Source organism: Cryptomeria japonica, chromosome 4, assembly GCF_030272615.1.
Source record: "Cryptomeria japonica chromosome 4, Sugi_1.0, whole genome shotgun sequence".
NCBI classification, from domain to species: Eukaryota; Viridiplantae; Streptophyta; class Pinopsida; order Cupressales; family Cupressaceae; genus Cryptomeria; species Cryptomeria japonica.
In genome coordinates, this window is record NC_081408.1 from 219,300,572 (window position 1) to 219,322,461 (window position 21,890).

Below are 21,890 nucleotides of genomic sequence, written 5' to 3' on the forward strand. Positions count from 1 at the left end.
GTGTTCTCTGCATAGAAGAATCCTAATTTTAGATGCAAAGCATCTATCAAACTTTAAATAACTTGCATCTTCTCTATCCCAAGATAGAACAGTACTCCACAATTGCACTGACATCTCCTCTTTATCCTTGGCCTTAATCATGTCCATCTCCTTTCCAAAATAATCAGCCCCTTTGAACAGAAACATATGCATTAACATGGAGTACCATCCAAATGGCCTATCCACCTTACCATTTTTGATTCCTACTAGCCCTTTATGAATTGCATCAGTAAGGTATGAGGCATAATCACATGTTATTGCTAGGGAGGGGTTTAGAATTTGTGCAATCATTAACATATAATGGCTTGGCATATTCTTTTCAGCATCCTCTCCAAAAATCTGGCATAATGCCCAATACATACCCTTAGCTCTCAGAATGAATAGGTTGAAAGAGAATGGTTCCATTGTGCTGGGGCCTACAAATGTTAACCCCCCTATCTTTACAGAGAATTCTTTCAATGGGCCACTTCTAAGATGATCCCTTTGTGTGTTGTAAACCTGGGCTAATGACTCAAAGTCAATAGGTTCTAACAAATTGGAGGACTCACTAAGTTTAAACACTTTTCTGAATTCATCTTCATTTATCTCAATCAAGACTGATCCATTTATGTTCCTGATGCATCTTGCCACAGAGTCATAATTCTGTGCAATCAGGGCTAATAGAGCTACATCCATAAAAACACCTGGGACCACAAGCTTTCCTACATCCTGCTCCCATATGACATTCAAAGGAGTTGGAGAATTCCTCTACCCAAAACCAACTTTGAAGAGTCCTAAGCCTGACAATCCTATTTCAAGGTCTCTCAACCAATTACCCTTATCATAAAGGCCATCTACAATTTTTAGATGAGGGTTCTTAGGTACTAGCTCTTTGGCCTTAGCCCTAGCATTGGTGGACATGGTTAATTGCTCTAAAAAATCATCACAGATATTTCGGTCTTGGTAATTCACTTTCCCTATAAATTCTCTTCTGGGTGCCATTCTGGTCAAACAATTATACCACTAGAAGCTAGCACAGACCTCTAATGAAGTAATTCACATAGCAGTATTTGAGAACAAACCAAGATTTATCAAGAAAAGCACAAGAAACCTGATTATTCGCCTGAAGAAAATCACTCTGCAACAATTCGCTCTGCAACAAACTTTGATGAAACAATACTTAGCAATCAAGTTGATGCAGACTAAAAAGGGCAAGTTGGCATTTAAGTTTTTAGAAATTAACTCTGCATGCTTCGACTTTCTTTTCAGAATTAAATTTGCCAAATCAAATTCAAAACTGGCTCCAACAGGTCATAATTTCTCTAAGTCTTTGCTCTGTTTCGCTCTTTCGCTACTTCATAGAACATAAAAGCCGTGCTGTTTTCTTTCACGAAACAATGCTGGCTGTTGGATCTCAAGAACTTACATCACCTTTATCTCCATTTAATCTCTTTGCTTTAGTGTCGGGCCCTACCTCCTTTTCGCCACTTCACAGAGTTTAACAGTCGTGCACTTTTCCTTCACGAGGCTGCGCCAAGCATTAGATCAAACTCAAATCACCTATCCTTTAACTCCAACTGGGACCATCAATCCTTTTAAGTAACCCCACCTCATCTTGATGGCTAACGGTTTTCATCATTTCACTGAGGTTAAGCTGCGAGCATCTTCGGGTCACGAAACAATGAGAAGCATTGGATCAATCTTGAGATGAATGCCTTTTAAGTGGGCCCTTTATTTGGGAATTACTTACCCCACTTGTTATCTGGTTAATAAACACCACATGGTAGTCGACCATTAGCCCTGGAAACTCCTTTTGGTTCCACCCTTAATCCGCCACGTGTTCCCTTTTACTATTCCCACATAACTGCCGGTTACACCTAGGTAGGCCCTCAACCACTTTTTTAAACCATGTTTCACATCACTCCTCCATGTGATTTCCACCTGTCTTTCACGACTTTATGAACATTATTCTTCATTTGGCTTGCAGCCACGAGAACCGTTAGATCAAAACAGACCTGATCTGCTTTTAACTTCATACCATGCCTGTCCCTTGGGCCCATCAGCCTTTTCGTTACTTCGCAATGACTAACTTGCTAGCATCTTATCTTCCCAAATTCACGCAAGCCATTAGATCTCAAGAACTTGCTCATTGTTTACTCTTTTTATGACAACCTTGTCCGGACCCACTGCATACCGCCAAATGAATGCCTTGTCACCACCATGTCATCACCAATTGGGGTTACCACATTTACTACCACTCTTAGTGGGACCCTCCACCTTTTTGCTATTTTTCTGAAGGTATAGCTCGTGCATATCCCGGCCATGAAACAATGAGAAGCCATCGATCTTTTTCCAAGCTCTACAAAAATCTCTACAAAAAGTGGTAGTTGTTATGCCATGTCACTCCTCCATGTGATTTTGACCTGTCTTTTGTGAACATTATTCTTCATTTGGCTTGCAGCCATGAAACCATGAGAACCGTTAGATCAAAATAGACCTAATCTACTTTTAACTTCATGCCATGCCTATCCCTTGGGCCCATCGGCCTTTTCACTACTTCACAATGACTAACTTGCTAGCATCTTATCTTCGCAAACTCACGTGAGTCCTTTGATCTCAAGAACTTTCTCGTTGTTTAATCTTTTTATGAAAACCTTTCCCAGACCCACTACATACCGCCAACTGAGTGCCTTTTCACTGCCATGTCATCGCCAGCTGGGGTTACCACATTTACTACCACTATTAGTGGGACCCTCCACCTTTTCGCTATTTCACTGAAGGTATAGCTCGTGCATCTCCCAGCCATGAAACAATGAGAAGTCATTGATCTTTTTCCAACCTGATCATTCTTTAATCAAAGAAGACTGCTTATCTCTAGGACCCACCAAACCCTTTCACCACTTCGCGAAGGTTAAAACACGTTCAGCTTGATCTCACGAAACCACGCTGTTCGTCCGATCAGAGGAAACTTGATCTGTGTTTAGCTTTGGTCCAAACCTATATGCCGGGTCCACCTTCGCCTTTCTCTACTTCGCGGAAACTAAGTTTCGAGCACTTTTTGGTCGTGAATCAACGCGGGCTGTCAGATCAACAAAAAATCGCATGATACTTATAAGGCCCAACGGACATTAGAAAAGGTAGATTAAAAGCGAACAAGAATAAAATATTTAAAGGGACCGCCTAGGTAAATGACAAGGGGAGAACACTTTTATGATAAATGGACCCATCGCTTAAGTGAATACAGTAACACCAAATTAGAAACCAAAAGGGCTTTTCTCAGGTATTGAAGCAACTTAAAACCTAAACCCTGAATCCCTTAGGATTTAAAACAAATTGAAAGAACTTCCTTCCTTCCTTCGATGGGTCTTTTATATTTATTTTTTTATAAAAATGATCATCATTAGAATTATGATGAATACCAAGCTTTCAACCGACGACTTCTTTGACCGTCAGTAGAGTCCATTGGATTGTCGAATTTCCAATGGGCATGGCATCATCATCCAATCCGATGTCAAGTTTTCGATGGTGGATTTTGTCGACACTCCGATGAAAATTCGTCAAAAATCCGACAAACGGCTATCGGAAATCAGCTTCGAATGTACTAGTGAGGGGCATCCTTTTTATCACAAGACAATCCATTCTTTGTAGAAGAGCCCTTCTCTAATAAACATTCATCATCAATTTACCAATTTTTTATCAGCCCTTATCTCCCATCATGTATGAGGAAAAGGCAAGAACGATAAGCTACTAAAAATGATACTTTTGACAACCTCAACACCCATTCTACTGATAATGATTCCTCATCGAGTGATTTAGAAGCCTGTGAACCTACAGAAGTTGTTATAAATAAATGTCTAAATGATAAATATTTTCAAAAAATGATGAAGAACATCATGTCTAGAGAAAAGGAAGAACATTTTCTAGAGCTAGAAAAGCAAGGTGCCAAAATTCCTATTAATTATAACGTTGAAACCCTCATCACTAAAGAGGAAGAGACACCTTTAGCCCTGGTAAACAAGCAATTTCAAGCGTTACAGACTGAAATCATATAACTAAAAAACAAAGATAAATCATCAAAGCAATATTCTCTAGACACAATATACCCATTTCCATTTCACAAAAACCTTTACATGCCTTCATTTCCCTCAAAAGTAGAGATGCCTAAGTTTGACAAATATGATGGAAATGCAGATCCTCAAGACCATGTCAGAGAATTTTGTGCTTTATGTATGGAACTCATATACAAACAAACATATCTCATGTGCCTTTTCTCGAGAAGCTTAGGAGGGCAAGCTATGGAATGGTTTTCAAGCCTACCTATGGGAATCAAAACTTTTATGGAATTAATCCAATTGTTTCTACAACAATAATCCTATAACATTCATCATCAATCACTATTATCGAGCTTTGCGACACTAAATAGAAAATAGGGGAACCTTTTCTCACTTTTCTTCAACGTTGGAGAAAGATGTTCTCTAGATATTCATAGCCTAATCTAGATTCTGAGAAGACGGATATCTTCATCAATAACCTGATCCCTAAATTGAAATATAGTATCCAAATGCAAGTGTACCCTTTATTCAACAAAATGGTAGATAGTGCCCTCAGAATGAAAGATGTTCAGATAAAGAAAGGAGATATATCACTTTAGAAAGAAACATACAAGGTTCTAGTTGTAAAGAAAAGAACAAATACTAGAAATATGACAAAGATAACAATAGAAACATTGTTAATGATGGAGTGGTAGATGTTGTTAAAGCAAAATGAAAACCCATGATATTTAATCTAGCTAGTGACACACAAGTACTACAAGAAGCTAAAACTATAGCAGAAAATCCTCCAAAAAAATCAAAAGAATGGTTTAAAGAGAAAAATTGGCCTTCAAAGCCTAAACATGATTTCACTCCTCTAGATGAATCATATGAATCAACTTTTAAAACTTTATTGGCAAATGACCTGATAATATTGTCAAACAATTCTAAACCATATGACCCAGAAATGAAACCCAAATGGTGGAGAGAAAATGAATATTGTGAATATCATCAAAATAAGGGCCATACAACAGACAATTACATGAACCTCAAACATGAGATTCAAGACCTCATCAAGTCTAGCAAAATTGTTGTTGGAAATCACACAACTAATGCTGATAACAAAACTTTTAAAGATCCCTTACCTGCTTATGAACAAGGTGATTCTTTAAAATCCAAGGGAGGTGCCAAAGTCAATTACAGCTACACTAACAATGACAATGTGATTAGCATGATTGAATCTTCCCAACTTGACTATTGCAATGTGATCATCATCAAAGATAAACAAAATCAAGCACAAACTGCAAATGTTGTGACCCACGCGAAAATGAAAGTTACCCTCCAAGGAGCTAGTTCCTCAACTCTTGTTCAAACAACATCAAACCTACCAACTTCCTCAAACAGACAATCAGACATAATCATGGCTAGATCTAAACACCTGGCTTCATCTTCCTCTCCTGGCTATAGCATTGTCGAACAATTGAAAAGAACTAACACTCAAATATCCATTTTGGAATTGCTTAAGATCTCTTTTCCTCATAGAGAGATCCTGGATAAAACTTTGCTTACTGCTAATGTCCCTAAAGATTTAGATGTAGACTAGTTTCAATCCATGGTGGGTCACCTGACTTTGCTCACTACCTCACATTTTCTGAAGAAGATGACAATTCACTAAATCACCTATATAACAAGCCATTGCACATCAAAGCTATGACCCATAAACACCAAGTTAAACGTGTTTTGATAGATAGAGGTGTCAAGTTGAATATTTGTACCTACAATTTACTGACATAGCTAGGCTTTTCTGAAAATGTCATTGATCCAACAAAGAAAATAACAATCAAAGCTTATGATGAAGAAAAAAGAATCACTAAAGGTCTGGTATTATTACCAATTAGGGTAGGACCTGTGGAAAGAGATGTTCTCTTTTAGGTGCTCGATCTTCCTCTTTCATACAACATCTTATTGGGCAGGCCATGGATTCACAAAATGAAGGCATTATCATCTACATATCATCAGTGCTTGAAATTTCCTTATAACAAAGTTGAAGTCCGTATTCCTGCTGATACAAGCTATACTTGTAATGCATTAACACAAAGTGTTGATGCTTTTGTCCCTCATAATAGAGCAACCTTTGCAGCTGAAAGTTCAGAAACTCTGATGAAAGATTTAGAAAAGAAATTGAAAATCACAAATACTGGCATGGATGGATACAAAATAGAACTTGTACTTTCACTAATGTCTCTTCCTCCATCACCGAGACAGTCTGGAAAACCATCAGAGGTCATGAAGCCAAAAAATTTAACTCTAAATATCACTTATGATCGTACCTTTATAAAGTCTTCTACCTCCCTTATAGATGAAATAGAAAAGGATGTTGTTCTCAAATGGGTTTTCAAAGAAGATAGTAAAATTATAGAGATATGACATTGTGAAATCTCCCCAAGACAATATGGTCCAGGCTATAAGATGATTCAGTGCATGGGATATTCTGGTACCAGTCCTCTGGGCAAGCATCAAGAAGGTATTGTTGAACCTATTCAGCTACAAACTAAGTCTGCAAATGATAAAGTTGGACTCGGATACAATCCAAGAAAGTCATTAGATCAGAAACATACTCTTAACCATCAACCTAAGTGGACGAAAAAGGTACTACCTTCAACATTACAGGAAATCAATACTTAGAAAACTCGAGAAGAGTATGATGATGAACAAGAAGAATCGGCAACCCAGAGAGAGGTAGTAGATAGTAATCAAGTTATGATTGTATCAGCTATAACACTACAAGAAGTATAATTCCTAGAGGATATGAGAGAAGAGGTAGAAAGAATCAAAGAATTATTTTCACCACTGAACATTCTAGTCACATATATTGGTAGACAATAAGTAGATGATTCAAAAACTGATTCAAATGAGTATGACTAGGGTCCTAATCATCTCTCAAATGCATCTACTACAAAAACCCCTGAAGAATCTAATGATATTACAAATGATGTACAAGAGCTGATACGCTTAAAACTACAAAAGAAAATAGAAGAAATCTAACTAAAACTACAAGAAGACTATAAACAACAGTTGAAGGAAGAAAGGACACAAGAAAATTCTTCACCTAATATATCTCACTCTAATAAGATAGAACAAATTAGGTATGAAACTAAACAAGAATAATTAGAAGCTACAGAAGGAGAACCAATCATTAGTCCAGAAGAAGATTAATGGAGTAGATGACAGAGACTCACAAAGCCATCAAGGTTATACCAACAGGTATGTCAAATACAAGTGATCAATGGCCCCAATCATGAAGGAACTTGTAGTATTAAAGATGTAGATGTTGACACTATACATACTTTTACTCAATCACTTGAAGAAGAGTCAAACACTTCCTCTTATGACTCTGATAACTCTGATGTAAGATCTATTTATGACAATATCTATTCGACATCACACTATGACTACACTGTCATGAATGTTGAGATTTTTTCCGTTGACCCTGTTACTGTCAAACCATGATATGTAGTCTAGTCTGACATAGGGGATGATGCTAGGAATAGGTATGTTGGGTTAGGTCCACTAAATATTTATATGCACTTCAATAATCATGTTGCAACTCTACCTAGTCTCGTGATAGCTACGCAAGGTAGTTTTTTGAACTTGACTTGTCAGTCTGAAGTTATGATGATAATACCATGACCTCCCTTGAATCTGTTCAAACTTTATCCTTGGTACTGTTACCAAAATTTTGCACATGACGAATTTGGTGCCCTGATGAAGCCTTGCATTCATCCTGAAAAGATCAAATCATGAACCAGGAAGAAATGCACTGCTTTTTCTAACTTGTTTGCTTCATGTGTAGATACAAGAAACTAAGACAACACGTGGGTTAAAATGTGGCACCCACGAGGGTTGAGCTTAGCATGTTGTAGATCATAGAGATATTATGCTCCATTGCAGATGAAATGGTGTGGCTATTAAAACCTTAAGGCCAAAGAAACAGAGCAAAATATAATCGGCAGGTGTAAAGTTTTTACTTGGGTGCCAAAGAGGGTTTTAAAAGGCTAGAGACCTTCCAAGCGGTTTTAGTCACCAAGCAAGAAGACCGTTTATCCTACATTGGCCACGCAGAGGGAGTTTATCACGTTTAAATATAAGATCACATATAACTATAGTGTCAAATCTTACGAGCTTTTGGCAAGAAGAGGCTTGTCGCCCAGTGGACCCTGCATGCATGCACATCTCAAGGCATTCTAATTTGGTAACCGGATGGTGGGAAGAGAATAAAGAGAAAGCAAGTTAAGGAAGATCAGATGCAGATTGTGGTGATCCAATGGCTATCACTTTGTCGCAATGAAAAGATGATCGCCAGATATATCATGCGACTTGGCGACTGATGACATGGTGGGGAAGAGAGTATAAGACCAAGGACAGGTGGCAAACAGGTGGAAATCCAATGGCTGGTGACATGGCATGGATGGGTGATTTATCAAACAGACTTTGGCCATGATGAGTCCCAAAAAATTTTCACTGAAGGCTCAGTTTTATTGACATAAAGATATCGATGAAACTACAGGTTTGATGAGACTGGTAAATGGCTTGTCGAGGGAGTAATTTGGCCGAACAAATGATATCCGACAGAGAAAGACGCATGGCAGGCTTGGAAGACACATGGTGCCCAGGAGGATCTATGGAGCCAATCAAGTAGTAACACATGTGTACACGTGGCACAACAGAGAAGATCAGCCAGTGCTAAAGATCGAGCAAGTCAGGAAAGATCAACATTAATTTGAAAGATCTAAGGGGCATTGCTATACCAATATAGAAAGAAGCTCTCTGATTATCCCCTATGACATGGCGACAAAGCACATGCAGAAAAGACAAAGGGGAGGTGAGCAGATAAGGTGCTAAAGATCGAGTAGTTTGAGGACAGATCAATGGTCGTCGCTATACCACATGATGAAGATGCTTGATAGTCATTTCCTGTGACTAGGCGACTGATGATGTGGAAGTATAGGTGGTCATCCAAGTAGGCTCAGAATGAGTGAGGATGCACCACATGGTAGAGAGAACATGAAGAAGCAAGGCAGACCAAGAGTAAAGATCGAGCAGATTGATCACATCCAATAGTTGGGTGGACTGATTTGACGGTGGTTGCTAAGCCACAATGAAAATTCACTTACCCAATTATCGATGTGACTTAGAAACAAGGTGGGTCTAGGTCCAGATGGCAGACAAAGTGGACCCATGAGCAAATCAGAGGCTGACACGTGGAAAAAATCTACAGACGAGTGGATGTCTATATTTTTAAGTCAACTTTGAATTGGTTCAAAGTGGTTCACCAGTTCAAAGTGGTTCAATGGTTCAAATTTCATTATCGTCGCTCGTTTCTCATGGGCCCAGGAGAGATAAAAGCAAACAAGAAGAGGTAAATAGCATGCAAGCTCTTGACAGATTAGACAGTGGTTGCCATACCGTAATGAAAAACTGCTCGATGGATAATCATGTGGATTTGGCAACAAACAATGGGGCCCGCTAGGAAGTAAACAAAAAAGTTAAATGTGAGTGGCCATGGTTCATGCAGGTGATCTAGTGGCTGGTAATAATAAAATTTGCATGGTGGACTCAAAACTAGTTTTTTGAATGGTGAGAAGTCCGCCAAGAAAGGAGATGATTTCTACATGAAAGATTAATGTCGATGCTTATTGATTGTCTAAATATGCAATTGTTACATATCATTGGAAAGCTCGCAAAATAGGGAGATCATTTCCACAACCATTTTAAACAGAAGTTTCAACACAGAGAGCAGTTTCGAGAGAATGCATAAGATTTTCTCAGTGGGATTTCTTTTCCATGCAGTTACAGTTCAGTTCATCATGAAACTTTCACATTGAGATAACTATTTGTTGCATTTAGACATGCAAATTTTCTCTTCATGCAGGATCAGTGGCGGTCCTTTTGAGCTGTAAAGATTATTATTTGACAGTATTATGCATGAGTTTTTATGCCATTTTTTGGGGCAGATTTGCCTAGGTGTTTTCTCATGCAGTCATTTTAGGGTTTTGAAGGGGATTCATCATAACTTCTATATATTCCTTCTCTCCTTTTTCCCCTTAGTGCTTTCTTTTTTTCATTCACATTTTTGCAAAAAAGTATTGTAGCTCAACAGTATTTGAGTTTTGTAATAGCAGCACTTCTTTATTTTCAGTAATATAAAAACAGATTTCCTTCTTGGTACTTCTTGTATTATCTAGTGAATGAATGATTATATAATTTTGTGTGATTTTTATCCTCTAATTTATCTCATTCAATCAATTTGTGGTTCAAGGAGATACGTGTTAGTTGCAGGTTCCAGTTTGTGTTAGTTGATTTTAATTGCTTGAAGTTGTGAAAACTTATTGTTTTCCTTCTTTCATGCATTAAAACCATCCTTTTCTAGGAAATTTTTATGCATCTACATGTTCAGATAAGTTGTGAAGCAATCAAGGTTATTTGTTGAAGGTTTTGTGTGTTAAGCAGGTTGCAGATCTCAGATAAGATATTTGGTGCATCACCTTCATTAGAATAGATTTTCATTACATGCAAGATTTCTATCTCTTTTTATCCCTTTTCTTATCAATAGCATTTACAAGAGATTCACCAAATAGGAAGCCGACCTGATCTTCAGAGATTCACCTTCACTTTGAGCAATGCACAGGCTCGAAGGTGTTTCCATGTTTCATAGGATTGCTAGTTTTTGAACTTAGCATCATGAGTGCAATCCTCAGTGACAACAGGTACATCTTGTACTAATTGACTGTACTCTTTACAACCAACCTTTGAATATATCTACCTTCACCAATGACTACACATTAACCTGCTATCTTAATGTAGTTGAACCAATGGACTCTTCCACTAGAGAGAAAAGTGGGAACATGACTAAAATAGACATCAAGTATCTCAGTCACAAAAATAAAAAAAAATAAAAAATAAAAGATCTGATGATGAAAACCACATTATGGCGGTGTCGGAATCAAAAATAGTGAAAATAAAGGATGTACCTAAGGGTGAAAACCTTTCTAAGGCACCTAGGAGTGAGATACTTGATATGCTACCAAGTAACTTCTAAGAAAGTTCTTCAATATTTATTGAACCAAATCAACCAGTAAATATTGGAAGTCAAGAGACACCACGTATCATCCATCTAGCTCAATCACTATTAGAAGAAGAGTTAAAAGATTTCAAAAACCTCTTTTTAGAGAAGAAGATCAACTTTGCATGGACATACTTTGATATGCTAGGCCTAGATCCTGATCTCATCATGCATCATAGCTATATTACACCAGGAGTTAAACCAGTCAAGGAAAAACTCTGTAAGATGCATCCTCATGTGGCACTTCTAGTCAAAGCTGAACTAGAAAAATTGCTAAAAGCTAGATTTATCAGAGCTATAGACTATGCAGAATGGATATCAAACATATTACCTATAGAAAAGGTAGACAAATCTATTAGGGTTTGCACAGACTTCAAGGATCTCAACAAAGCATGTCTGATAGATAATTTTCCATCGCCCAACATTGATATGATAGTGGATATGACTATTGGATATGAGATGTACTCATTAATGGATGGATTTTCTGGTTATAATTAGATCAAGATAGCTCTTGAGGATCAAGAAAAGAAAGCTTTCACATGTGCATGGGGAACCTTCTGCTAGAACATCATGCCATTTGGACTAAGGAATGCAGGTGTGACTTACCAAAGAGCATTAACCACTATCTTCCATGATATGATACACAAAACCATGGAAGATCATGTTGATGACACCCTAGTAAAAACCATGAAGAGATCCACACATATTCAAGATCTAGGCCTCATACTAGATAGAATGGAAAGATTCAAGCTCTGGCTAAATCCTAAAAAGTGTGCATTTGGAGTAACATTAGGGAAATTGCTTGGTTACATTATTTCAAAGAAAGGAATTGAGGTTCATCCTGAAAAGGTCCAAGCCATAATGGAAATGCCTCTGTCCAAGAATATCAATCAAATGAGAATTTTACAAGGACGTCACCAATCAATAAGGTGCTTTATATCTTAGCTAGCAGGCAAAGCTCAACCATTCACCAAGGCATTATGAAAAGGAGTCCAATACAACTGGGATGAAGATTGTGAGCAACACCTAAAATAAATCAAAGACTATATTTCTAATCTACCCATATTGATGCCACCAATTCAAGGTAAACCATTGATTCTATACATATCAGCTACCGATACATCATTGTGGGCACTTCTGGCACAACAGGATAAAAATAAAAAGGAAAGAGCCATATATTATATCAGCAAGACCTTGGTGTCCTATGAAATAAACTATAGTATCATAGAAAAATATTGATTTGAATTAGTTTTTGAATGACATAAATTAAGACACTATATGTTAGCACACTCTATTAAGTTGGTGGCTAAGATTGATCTGCTCAAATATCTTCTCAGCAAAGCAACACATATAGGAAGATTGGCTAAATGGGTCATGGTTCTTACAGAATTTGATATTGAATATTTAGAACACAAAGCCATCAAAGGATAGGTCATTGCAAACCAACTTCTTGATGCTCCACTTGAAGACAATCAACCTTTGCACATAGAATTTCTGGATGAATCAATCATGCACCTTACTCAATGATCATGGAAGATATTCTTTGATGGGTCTTTCACTAAACATGGTTCTGGTGTCGGAATAATTTTTATTACTCCTCAAAAATATTCAATCCTATAAGTTTACAATATTCTCTTTCCTTGTACACACAACATTGCAGAATATGAAGCTTTGGTAAACGAGATCAAGCTGGTTATCAAATGGAAGGTTGTTGAATTATACATCTATGGAGATTCTTAGCTAATCATCAACCAAATCAATGATATATATTAGACTAGAGATAAGAAACTGATGCCTTATAAGAGAATGGTAGATGATCTCAAGAAATACTTTACCTTTATATCATTCTAGTAGATTCCCAAATCAACAAACAGAGTAGTATATGCTATGGCCACCTTGGCATCCATACCACAAGTACGAGAATCTAATTTTCACTTTGAATTCCTTGTGGAAGAGCTACATTATCCTGCATATGATTCTGCTAAGTCCTAGATGGTTTATTCTATTATGGGACATGATTCATCTCACAACAACCACATTTACTCTTACCTACGTGAACAAGTTATCCCTGATAATCTTACTTGTAATGAGAAAAGGAACCTAATCTGAAATGCTTCATGGTCTGTTATTATCGCTAACGACCTATTTAGGCAAGGTTTGGATAGTACTTTGCTTAGGTGTCTAGAATTTAGAGAGTCCCAATGTGCATTATCTAAATTTCATGAAGGTATTCGTGGATCCCATTCAAACGGTCTAACTTTAGCATAGAAACTACTAAGGGTTGGCTGCTACTAGCTTGACATGGAGAAAGATGCTATAAAATTTGCTAAAACTTGTGAGACATGTCAACTACATGGGAACCTCATACATGCTCCAATAAGGGATCTCATACCCTTCATTACACATTGGCCTTTACAACAATGGGTGTTTGACTTCATTGGCCAAATATATCCTGCATCATCTAACGGTCACAAATTTATTATAACTACCACTGAGTACTTCACTAAGTGGGTAGAAGATTTTTCATTGATTAAAGAAACTGATAAACAAGTAGCTCTATTCATTCTTAACTATATCATTTGCAAGTATGGGATACCTTCATCCATTGTCACTGATAATGGAGGGAAGTTCAAGAACAAAGATCTAGATGAACTCTGTGAAAAATTCAAAATAAAATAGCACTGGTCATCCATATGCTACCCTCAAGGTAATGGACAAGATGAAGCATATAACAAGAATTTATTGACTATCTTACACAAAATAGAAAATAAATTTGGAAAGGATTGGCATCTGTAGCTCAATCCTGCACTATGGGCTTATAGGACAAGTATCAGAACACCTACTGGGGCTACACCTTTTTCTTTGGTGTATGGGTCTGAAGCAGTCTTACCTCTTGAGGTGGAAATATCATCTTTGAGAGTTTCTTTGCAAGGTCTTGTTACTAATGAAGAATACAGAATATCAAGATTGCAAGAACTCGACATGCTGGATGAACATTGCCAAGTGGCATTTGATCTTCTAAGAGAAGAGAAAAAGATAATGTCTAGAGGTTATAACAAGAAAGTTTGACAATGATAATTTCAAGTTGGTGACCTTGTTTGGAGGGAAAATCCTAAAAATCAATAGTTTCGAGACAACAAAGAGAAGTATGAACCCAACTGGCTAGGTCCCTACATCGTTACTACATTCTTTGGCTCTGGTACCTATCAACTCTCAACATCGGAAGGAGAACAACTCCATGAACCGATCAACACCATACACTTGAAAAAATTCTTCACTTAGTATTCTCTACTCCAACAACTTGTACAGCTAAAATATCCTAAAAAAAATCTTAAAAGGAATAAAATGTCCTGAAGAAAAACTAAAAATCATAAAAAAAAAGAGAAAAAAGGATCTTTGCCAAGCAGGTGAAAACTTGGTAAATAGGCACCTCTTGTACTCAAGCACTTCATCTATCAATGCACAATTAACATTTCCCATTTTTATTCCCGCTTTCCAGCATCTTTTCTTTCTCTTGTACATATCTTTTAGTCACTTTCGTGACATTCTAGTTATTTTGGAACCCTCATGGCTTGAAACCGATCAATTTCCTAGTCATAGGGTAATCGACTGAGGAATTTACATGTCCTAAGCAGTATCAACCAAGTCATCTTTCAATCAATAGTACCTGGTCAACCACTCTGATTCAGTCATCTATCTCCTACCTTATACAAAGTTTTGATCGCTGACACCCTATCAAACAAGCTTACTGAAAACAATCACTAAATTGTTTGAGATATGTATGAATTTTTCTTTGTGTGATGTCTTTTACATTGGTTTTCGATTATTATTCCCTTTGACTAACTCGAGGAAGTTTATCTTGACTAAGAAGAGCAAGGATGGGGGCATAATCCTTTTTTTTTCTGCTTGTAGGGGTGATTTCGATGATATGGAAACATCTAATTAGTTGGGTGTCTATGATATGTGCCTTCACATTAAGGTGAAATTGCAACACATACCTCAAATCTGCCTATTTGTATGATATAGGGAGGTTGGCATCATTTCTTTGACTATTTTGAGGGAATTTCTTTCATGTGCAATCTGGATGCATGTGTAATCTGTCCAAGGATATGAACAAAAAAAGGGTCATTGCGGACAAGATAATTAATATTACATATGACAAGGAAGGAACTCTATTTTTCCTATTGTGTTTGTAAAATGCTCAGTGATGAAAATTAAGCATTCCAAATCTAGTGACTAGGTTTAGATTACATTCATCCTAAATTTTATGCATTTCAAGTGATTTTGGTATGATAACAATGATCTCTTTATCTTTTGAATGAGAGTCTGAAGAAAACATCATTTCTTAGCTAAGTGGTATCTTATTCATCATTTCTCTATACAAGTACTTGTGTATTGAGATGTTAGTGTTAGGTCCAACAATGAAAGCTAATGTACTGAGAGGGGAGGGGTGAACCAGTGCTTCAAAACTTTTCTTTAAAAACAATCTTACTGATAGACATAAACTGTATATAGTTGATCTCATAATATATAAAGCCAAAGCATAATTATAGAAATTACATCCATAACACAAATATTTTGGTTACGCAGAAACTCTTGGTTAGAGAGAAAAACTGCAGTGGGGATGGCACCCACAACTTCACTACTACAATAATAAAGGTTGCTCGGTTAGAGCTACATGTTTAGCTATTTCTGATAGCTTACCCTGTTAGGAGTATCAAGATCTTTAGATCTACCTTGCTAAAGGATTTTTACAAACACTTTTACAAAATGTTGTACCTGGTTAGAGGCTTTACAATTTATAGACCTTGTTAGAGTCTTTTACCCTGTTAAAGGTTTCTAACACAACTCAAAATAATTCAATCAAAATATTTTACAAAATATCTACAACTTTACATCTAAAATGCTATAGCAGACTCTATGTGCTCAATATGAAATTACCATGCTCATAGCATACTTCGGTAATTGTTAGATCAACTCGGTGACCTCTTCTGCATTCTTTGTCTCTTAAACTATTTTCTGAAAATCTTCTCGGTGACCTCTAAATACCTCTGTTCACTCATCACATCTTATCTTTTCATAAGATTTTATCTTCAACTCACCATCCTTTTCTCTTCTGCATCTCAGATACTCAAATCACTCTTTATATAGATCTCTAAGGCGGTGATCTTGTTCATGCATCGATTATACAAACATGTTTTATTGAATGAATAAACATAGAAATTATTTCATTAGATAAACTTCCTCAAAATCATACAAATCTTTAAGTGCAATTCCCTATGAAATAACGGTTCCCTATTCTCGAATCTTGTAAGACATTTCCACATATATGTTCAGGTTCATTGAATCTAGTAACACGTTTCCACTCAGTTCAGATTAACTCAGTGTACCTTCTTTGCTACTCAGTGGACATAGGAAATTTACTCAGTAGATAGCTCGGTATATATCATCTTGGTGACTAGCCTTTCTTCTGTAACCAACACCCTTAGTGCTTACCAACTAAATCTTTCTTTAGTATTAACCAACTAGGGTATATAGGATGACTTTGAATATAAAACTAATGACAACTTAGTAAATAGTAACAATCTCCCCTTTTGACATTAGTTTGGTATGTTTGACAAAACTCCTTCCAAAGTCATAACATAAAATCTATATACTTACAAAATGTAACTAAAATGACAGTAAATACATTTGGTCAAATACATACTTCGAATACATACTCCCCTTATCAATATGCTAAACAAAACTTGATTTGAATGCCCTTGATATTCCATGCTCCCCCTGACAATTTCATTTGTACACTCGAATACTCTGTATATACTCGGTACACTCCCCCTTTTTGACAAACATCAAAACTAGTTACCATTCGATGGGGGCAACTGATCAAAAATAGATTTATACTTAGTACAAGCATCATTGAGAGCATTGGTAAGTGCACCCTTGACACTTTCCATTAAAGAATTCTGAGCATTAATAGCAGCTAACAATGAAATTGAACCATCTAGAGTGCTTCCCTCTGCTTGTGTGGACAGTTGGGTAGCTCGGTTGATCTGCTCTTGTACTGATGATAGATGGGGAATAAATAATGTTTGAAGAGTCATAATATCCATCCTTATTTTGTGCTCTTCATTCCTAAGTTCTAACTACTGAGCCATAAAAGTTTGTAGCTTGGTATAAAAATTCTGAGTAGAATTTGGCTCAGTAGTCAGTGTATTTGAGAGATCAGTAATCTCTTTTTCAATGGCTTTGATCTTTTTCTTGATATCTTTAATAAAGAATAAAAATGTACATAATTTCTAGAATAAATAAATAATGTTCTTGAGTTGAGGGGACAACTCAGCAATGAATCCAACAAGCTTGATTTTACCTATAGCAATGGCTTTCTGCACTTCTTCAATCATTTTAGCAGTTAGCTCTTTGTCTTTTAATTTGCTAAGGTATTCTGATGCCTCTACTTCTGATGTTTCCAATTGAGTGAGTAGTTCATCCAATTGCATATGGATGGCTGCATCTTTACTTATGGTAGCTTCAGGTAGCATGTCTATCAATAGTGCTTTAACCTTCTGAAGTACTCAGTTCTTCTTTTGAATGGCTATCTATTTTTCTTGTTCTACTTTGGCTTTGCACAGCTCACCAAATGCAATAAGTGCTTGCCCTTTGAGTTTGAAAATGTCAACATTTGGTAGCACAATAGGCTTTGACAGATCTATCTTGAAACTATGCTTCTTTTCTTTCTTCTTGATGATGATGCCTTCATCGGTTGAATGACTACAATGGGTTTGGAGGCTTGATCTTCCTCGGTATGTTGCTCAATGGGAGCAACACTTTTGTCGGTTTCTATAGCCTTTGTTGTAGCCTTTGGTGATTCCTTGCTTGGGGTCTCAATGGAAGCAGTTTCAGTGCTTCCAAGAGCTTGAGAAGTTTGCTTGCCTATGGCCTGAGGGGTAGATTCACCTTGTGTAGCCTTATGATCCTCTTTGCCTTGTTCTATGTCCTGAGGTGTCTCGGTTGTCACTTGTTGAGTTACCAGAGGATAGGACTTAACCTGTTCCAAGACTGATTCACTGGTTACCAGTTTGGCATAGGCATTTCCTTCTATCATTTCTTCTTCATGTGCCTCAGTGTCCATGACATCCTCATCTTGTTGAATAGTTGAAGCAGGATCTTTCTCGGTAATGTCAACTATTTCTACTTCACCTTGAGGTTCTTCAGTCTGAATTCTGAAGATTTCTTTCCATTTTTCTTTGGTTTCCTTTTCGACTTCAAGATAAAGTCCATTCATCATTTTCAAGGCTCTATGCTTCACTTGAAAATTTGTCTGGTAGTTTTTCAAATGAATTCTAATATCATCTACCGACATGTCTGGAAAGAGATGTACTAAAACTCTTTCTCTTATCTGCTTCTCCGAGTCCATAGCATATTTCCATCTATTGTCAATGTGAGAGTATAATGCATTTGGAAGAAAGTTACTTACCTCCAATGGAACTACTTGGAATTTGAGAAGTGTACATACAACTGACTCTTCTATTTGTCTCTTTTCTTCTTCTGTCCGGGAGTCATATTTAACATACTTGAATGACTCGAATCCTCCATATTGTTTCAATTTAGCACAAAAGTTGTCAACACTGTGTACATCTTCCTTTGTGCTTTTAACAATCTGAAATTTATTTTTGTCTTCAGATTCTATGTCACTTGACTCCTTATTCAAAATGAGTCTCCTGGTCGACTTTCTATAAGTCTTTGTAACTTTAGGCAATTCAACATTTTTCTGCCTCTTACTAGGTGACACTGCAGAGGATCTAGTGTTAGGTCATTTCACTAGTGGAGTCGGTGATACCTTAGGTGTATCTTGTTTCTTCCTTTTCAATATTTTTCCCTTTGGTAACTTGGTGCTCATAGTGATGGCTACTTCCTGAGCTTCAGATTCTTCCTCAATTGAAAGTTGATCATCTTTCCTACCTGTTGGCAAGTTGATCATCTTTCCTACCTGTTGACTTAGTAGGTGTGGAGGTAGAACCTTCTCCAAATTAATCAATTAAGTCTTTTATCATTTTAGTGGCTTTTTTGGTAGCCTTTGGTACAACTATGCTCATTTTTACCTTCTCTTTTACCTCTTCATAAGTACCATATCTGATCTCAGTCGAGTGCCTTGGAAGTGTTAGAAAGGCATCTATCTGCTATTGAGTGATCTCAAAGTCAATCTCATAACCCATAGGCGGTAAAGATTGAGTTCTAGGTTCTACTACATTGACATAACTGTAGTCAGTGTCCACTTCAAAACCTATAGTATCCTTATATTTCTCCACTAGCCGATGTGGGACCCTTTACCTGTTATGCATCTTTTCCTAAAATTTATTAAAGTAGTCATCCATTATCTCATTGAAGTTCTCAGCTACCTGATTGATAAAATCATTTATCTGATGGGTGATCGGTCAGTGTAGTTTCCAAACAATGTTACCGACTGAGGGAAAGAACTTCTGAAAATAGAAGAACGTGCACACTAAGAGTGACCCAAACTTTAGTGTGTTAGTAGAGTTATTCTTCTTAGGTTTCCTTATTCTGTTGAGATTCTCAAAAATATTCTTCAACAATACTTCACATAGATCAATTTTCATACCCTTTTTCACAATTTTATAGGCAAAATCTACAACTGCACATGGTACATTGTTCTTTCTCGCTGACTGAAAGAAACAATAACCAATGACTCTAATTTCAAACTTTAGTTCTACATCTATTACATTATTCAACTTAAGACCTCTGCAATCAGACTCAACTCTAGTTAAGGTTATCAGTTCCTTCTATGAAATCATCTTCTGTGCTTGGGCATGGTCATATATAGGGTATCCGGTTTATGTGAAGAATCTCCTTGGTGATCTTGAACGGTTGGTCTTCTAACCACATAAAGTCATCATGCCCTCTGCTCAAAACAAATTTGACCCATTGGGGTTTGAAAACTCGAGGATAGGTTAGGGCTTTGGTCAATCCCTTAACCTTGATATGCTCATACTTGCTATCCAGGATTCCATCGGTGCAAAGTTCATCATACATGTCCTTAATTTCTATATGACCTAGCTCTTCTACACGGCACTTAGTATAAAATATGACATCTTCAACCAGTAGAACCCTATTTGGAATAAGAGAAAATGTAGTTTTCTCATCAGGTTCAGATGCCACTTTGGGAGGTAAGGTTTACTTCAGTGAGGGCTTCTCAATAGTCTCAACTACAACTAGTTTCTACATCTTTGGAGCCATTTCAAACTTTGGATTTCTACTAGTAAAATAGCTTAGGGTTTCAACTAACCAAAAAATGCTTTTGACTTAGTAAATATAAAGAAAATATTCACAACTAATATTGATCGGTTAACTTGCTTGAAAATGTGTTTAAGATTGTGTGAAAATACCTTGAATTCGCTCTGAAATGTTTGATCGCCTTTAATTTTCTTAGTTCCTCTTTGAAAATTGGTAAGTGTATAATGACTGCACAAAGAACTTTAAATACACCCTTTACCTTATCGGGCTTCGTGCAGTTAGGCAAGATAAGCATTAAATGCATTTGATTACTCTTTACTGACTAACTTCCTTATATGCTTTTACCGACTAGACAGGTTTACTGTATTTACCAACTTCATTGGTAAATCGTAAGACTAGATACAATTTCAAAAATGTTAATACATCTTAGCTATGCAGATTTTGGAGTTATTTCCATGATTAAAATAGGAACTGTTAAGATCTAACCTTGTGAAGACGTAGTCCCTTCATACCTTTATTAATTAATTGGAAGTAGATGCACCTAACTCGGTAGGTAAGGTGCTTTCTTCATTATTTGATCCATTTTCCTTCTTTTTCCAGATTTTTTGTAATTTGATTCTTATCTCTTCAGTATCTCCTTTGGGTTGATCTCTGTAATCTTTAGCCAAGTGTCCAACTTTATGACAATGAAAGCATGCCATTCCAGGATTTCTCCATGATCTTCGATTGTTCATTCCAAACCTTATCATACAGTTTGCACTTATATGTCCATACCTTCCACAACATTCATAGTAATCCCATGGTACTACAGTATATTGTTGATTGAGATTTGTGTGAGTTTGGTAGCTTCTATCATTTGTTCGGTGTGGAGACCACATGTAGTTTTTCTTCTTAAACCAGCACTTCTCGGTATTATGTCCATGAGCGCATCTAGGTGGGAAGGTTTATGCTACACATTCCCCACTCACGCATCCCAAAGCATTGGAACATTGAGAGTCATACCCTACCATCGCAATGTACAAGTTGCTTGACAACTTTTTAGATAATTTTTTGACAATAATGACTATGTGCAGGAAATGAGGTTAGTAGAAACAAAAAAATCAGTTTCAAAAGATCCACACACCAATGAGACTCTTGGTGCAAGTTATGGAGCTATATTGGATAGCTCAACTTGCCAAGGTGTGTCCCATTGTTCTCTATCTCACAAGATTCCCAGGGTCTCACTCTTGCTGTCAGATCATTGAGCAAGGTGGCTTAGGAATGGAAACTCCAAGACTGAGTGATGATTTATTAATAAGCATGAATGCATTCCTACAAAATGTTTGATTTTGAAACTAGAATTATTTAAACTAGTATGAATATGATGTTATGATAAAGATTAGTAATCCTATCCTAACAAAATATACTAGTCTACATGGATATGCTATGATATTGAAATGCTTCTAAATGCTTAGTGTATTTTAAAACAA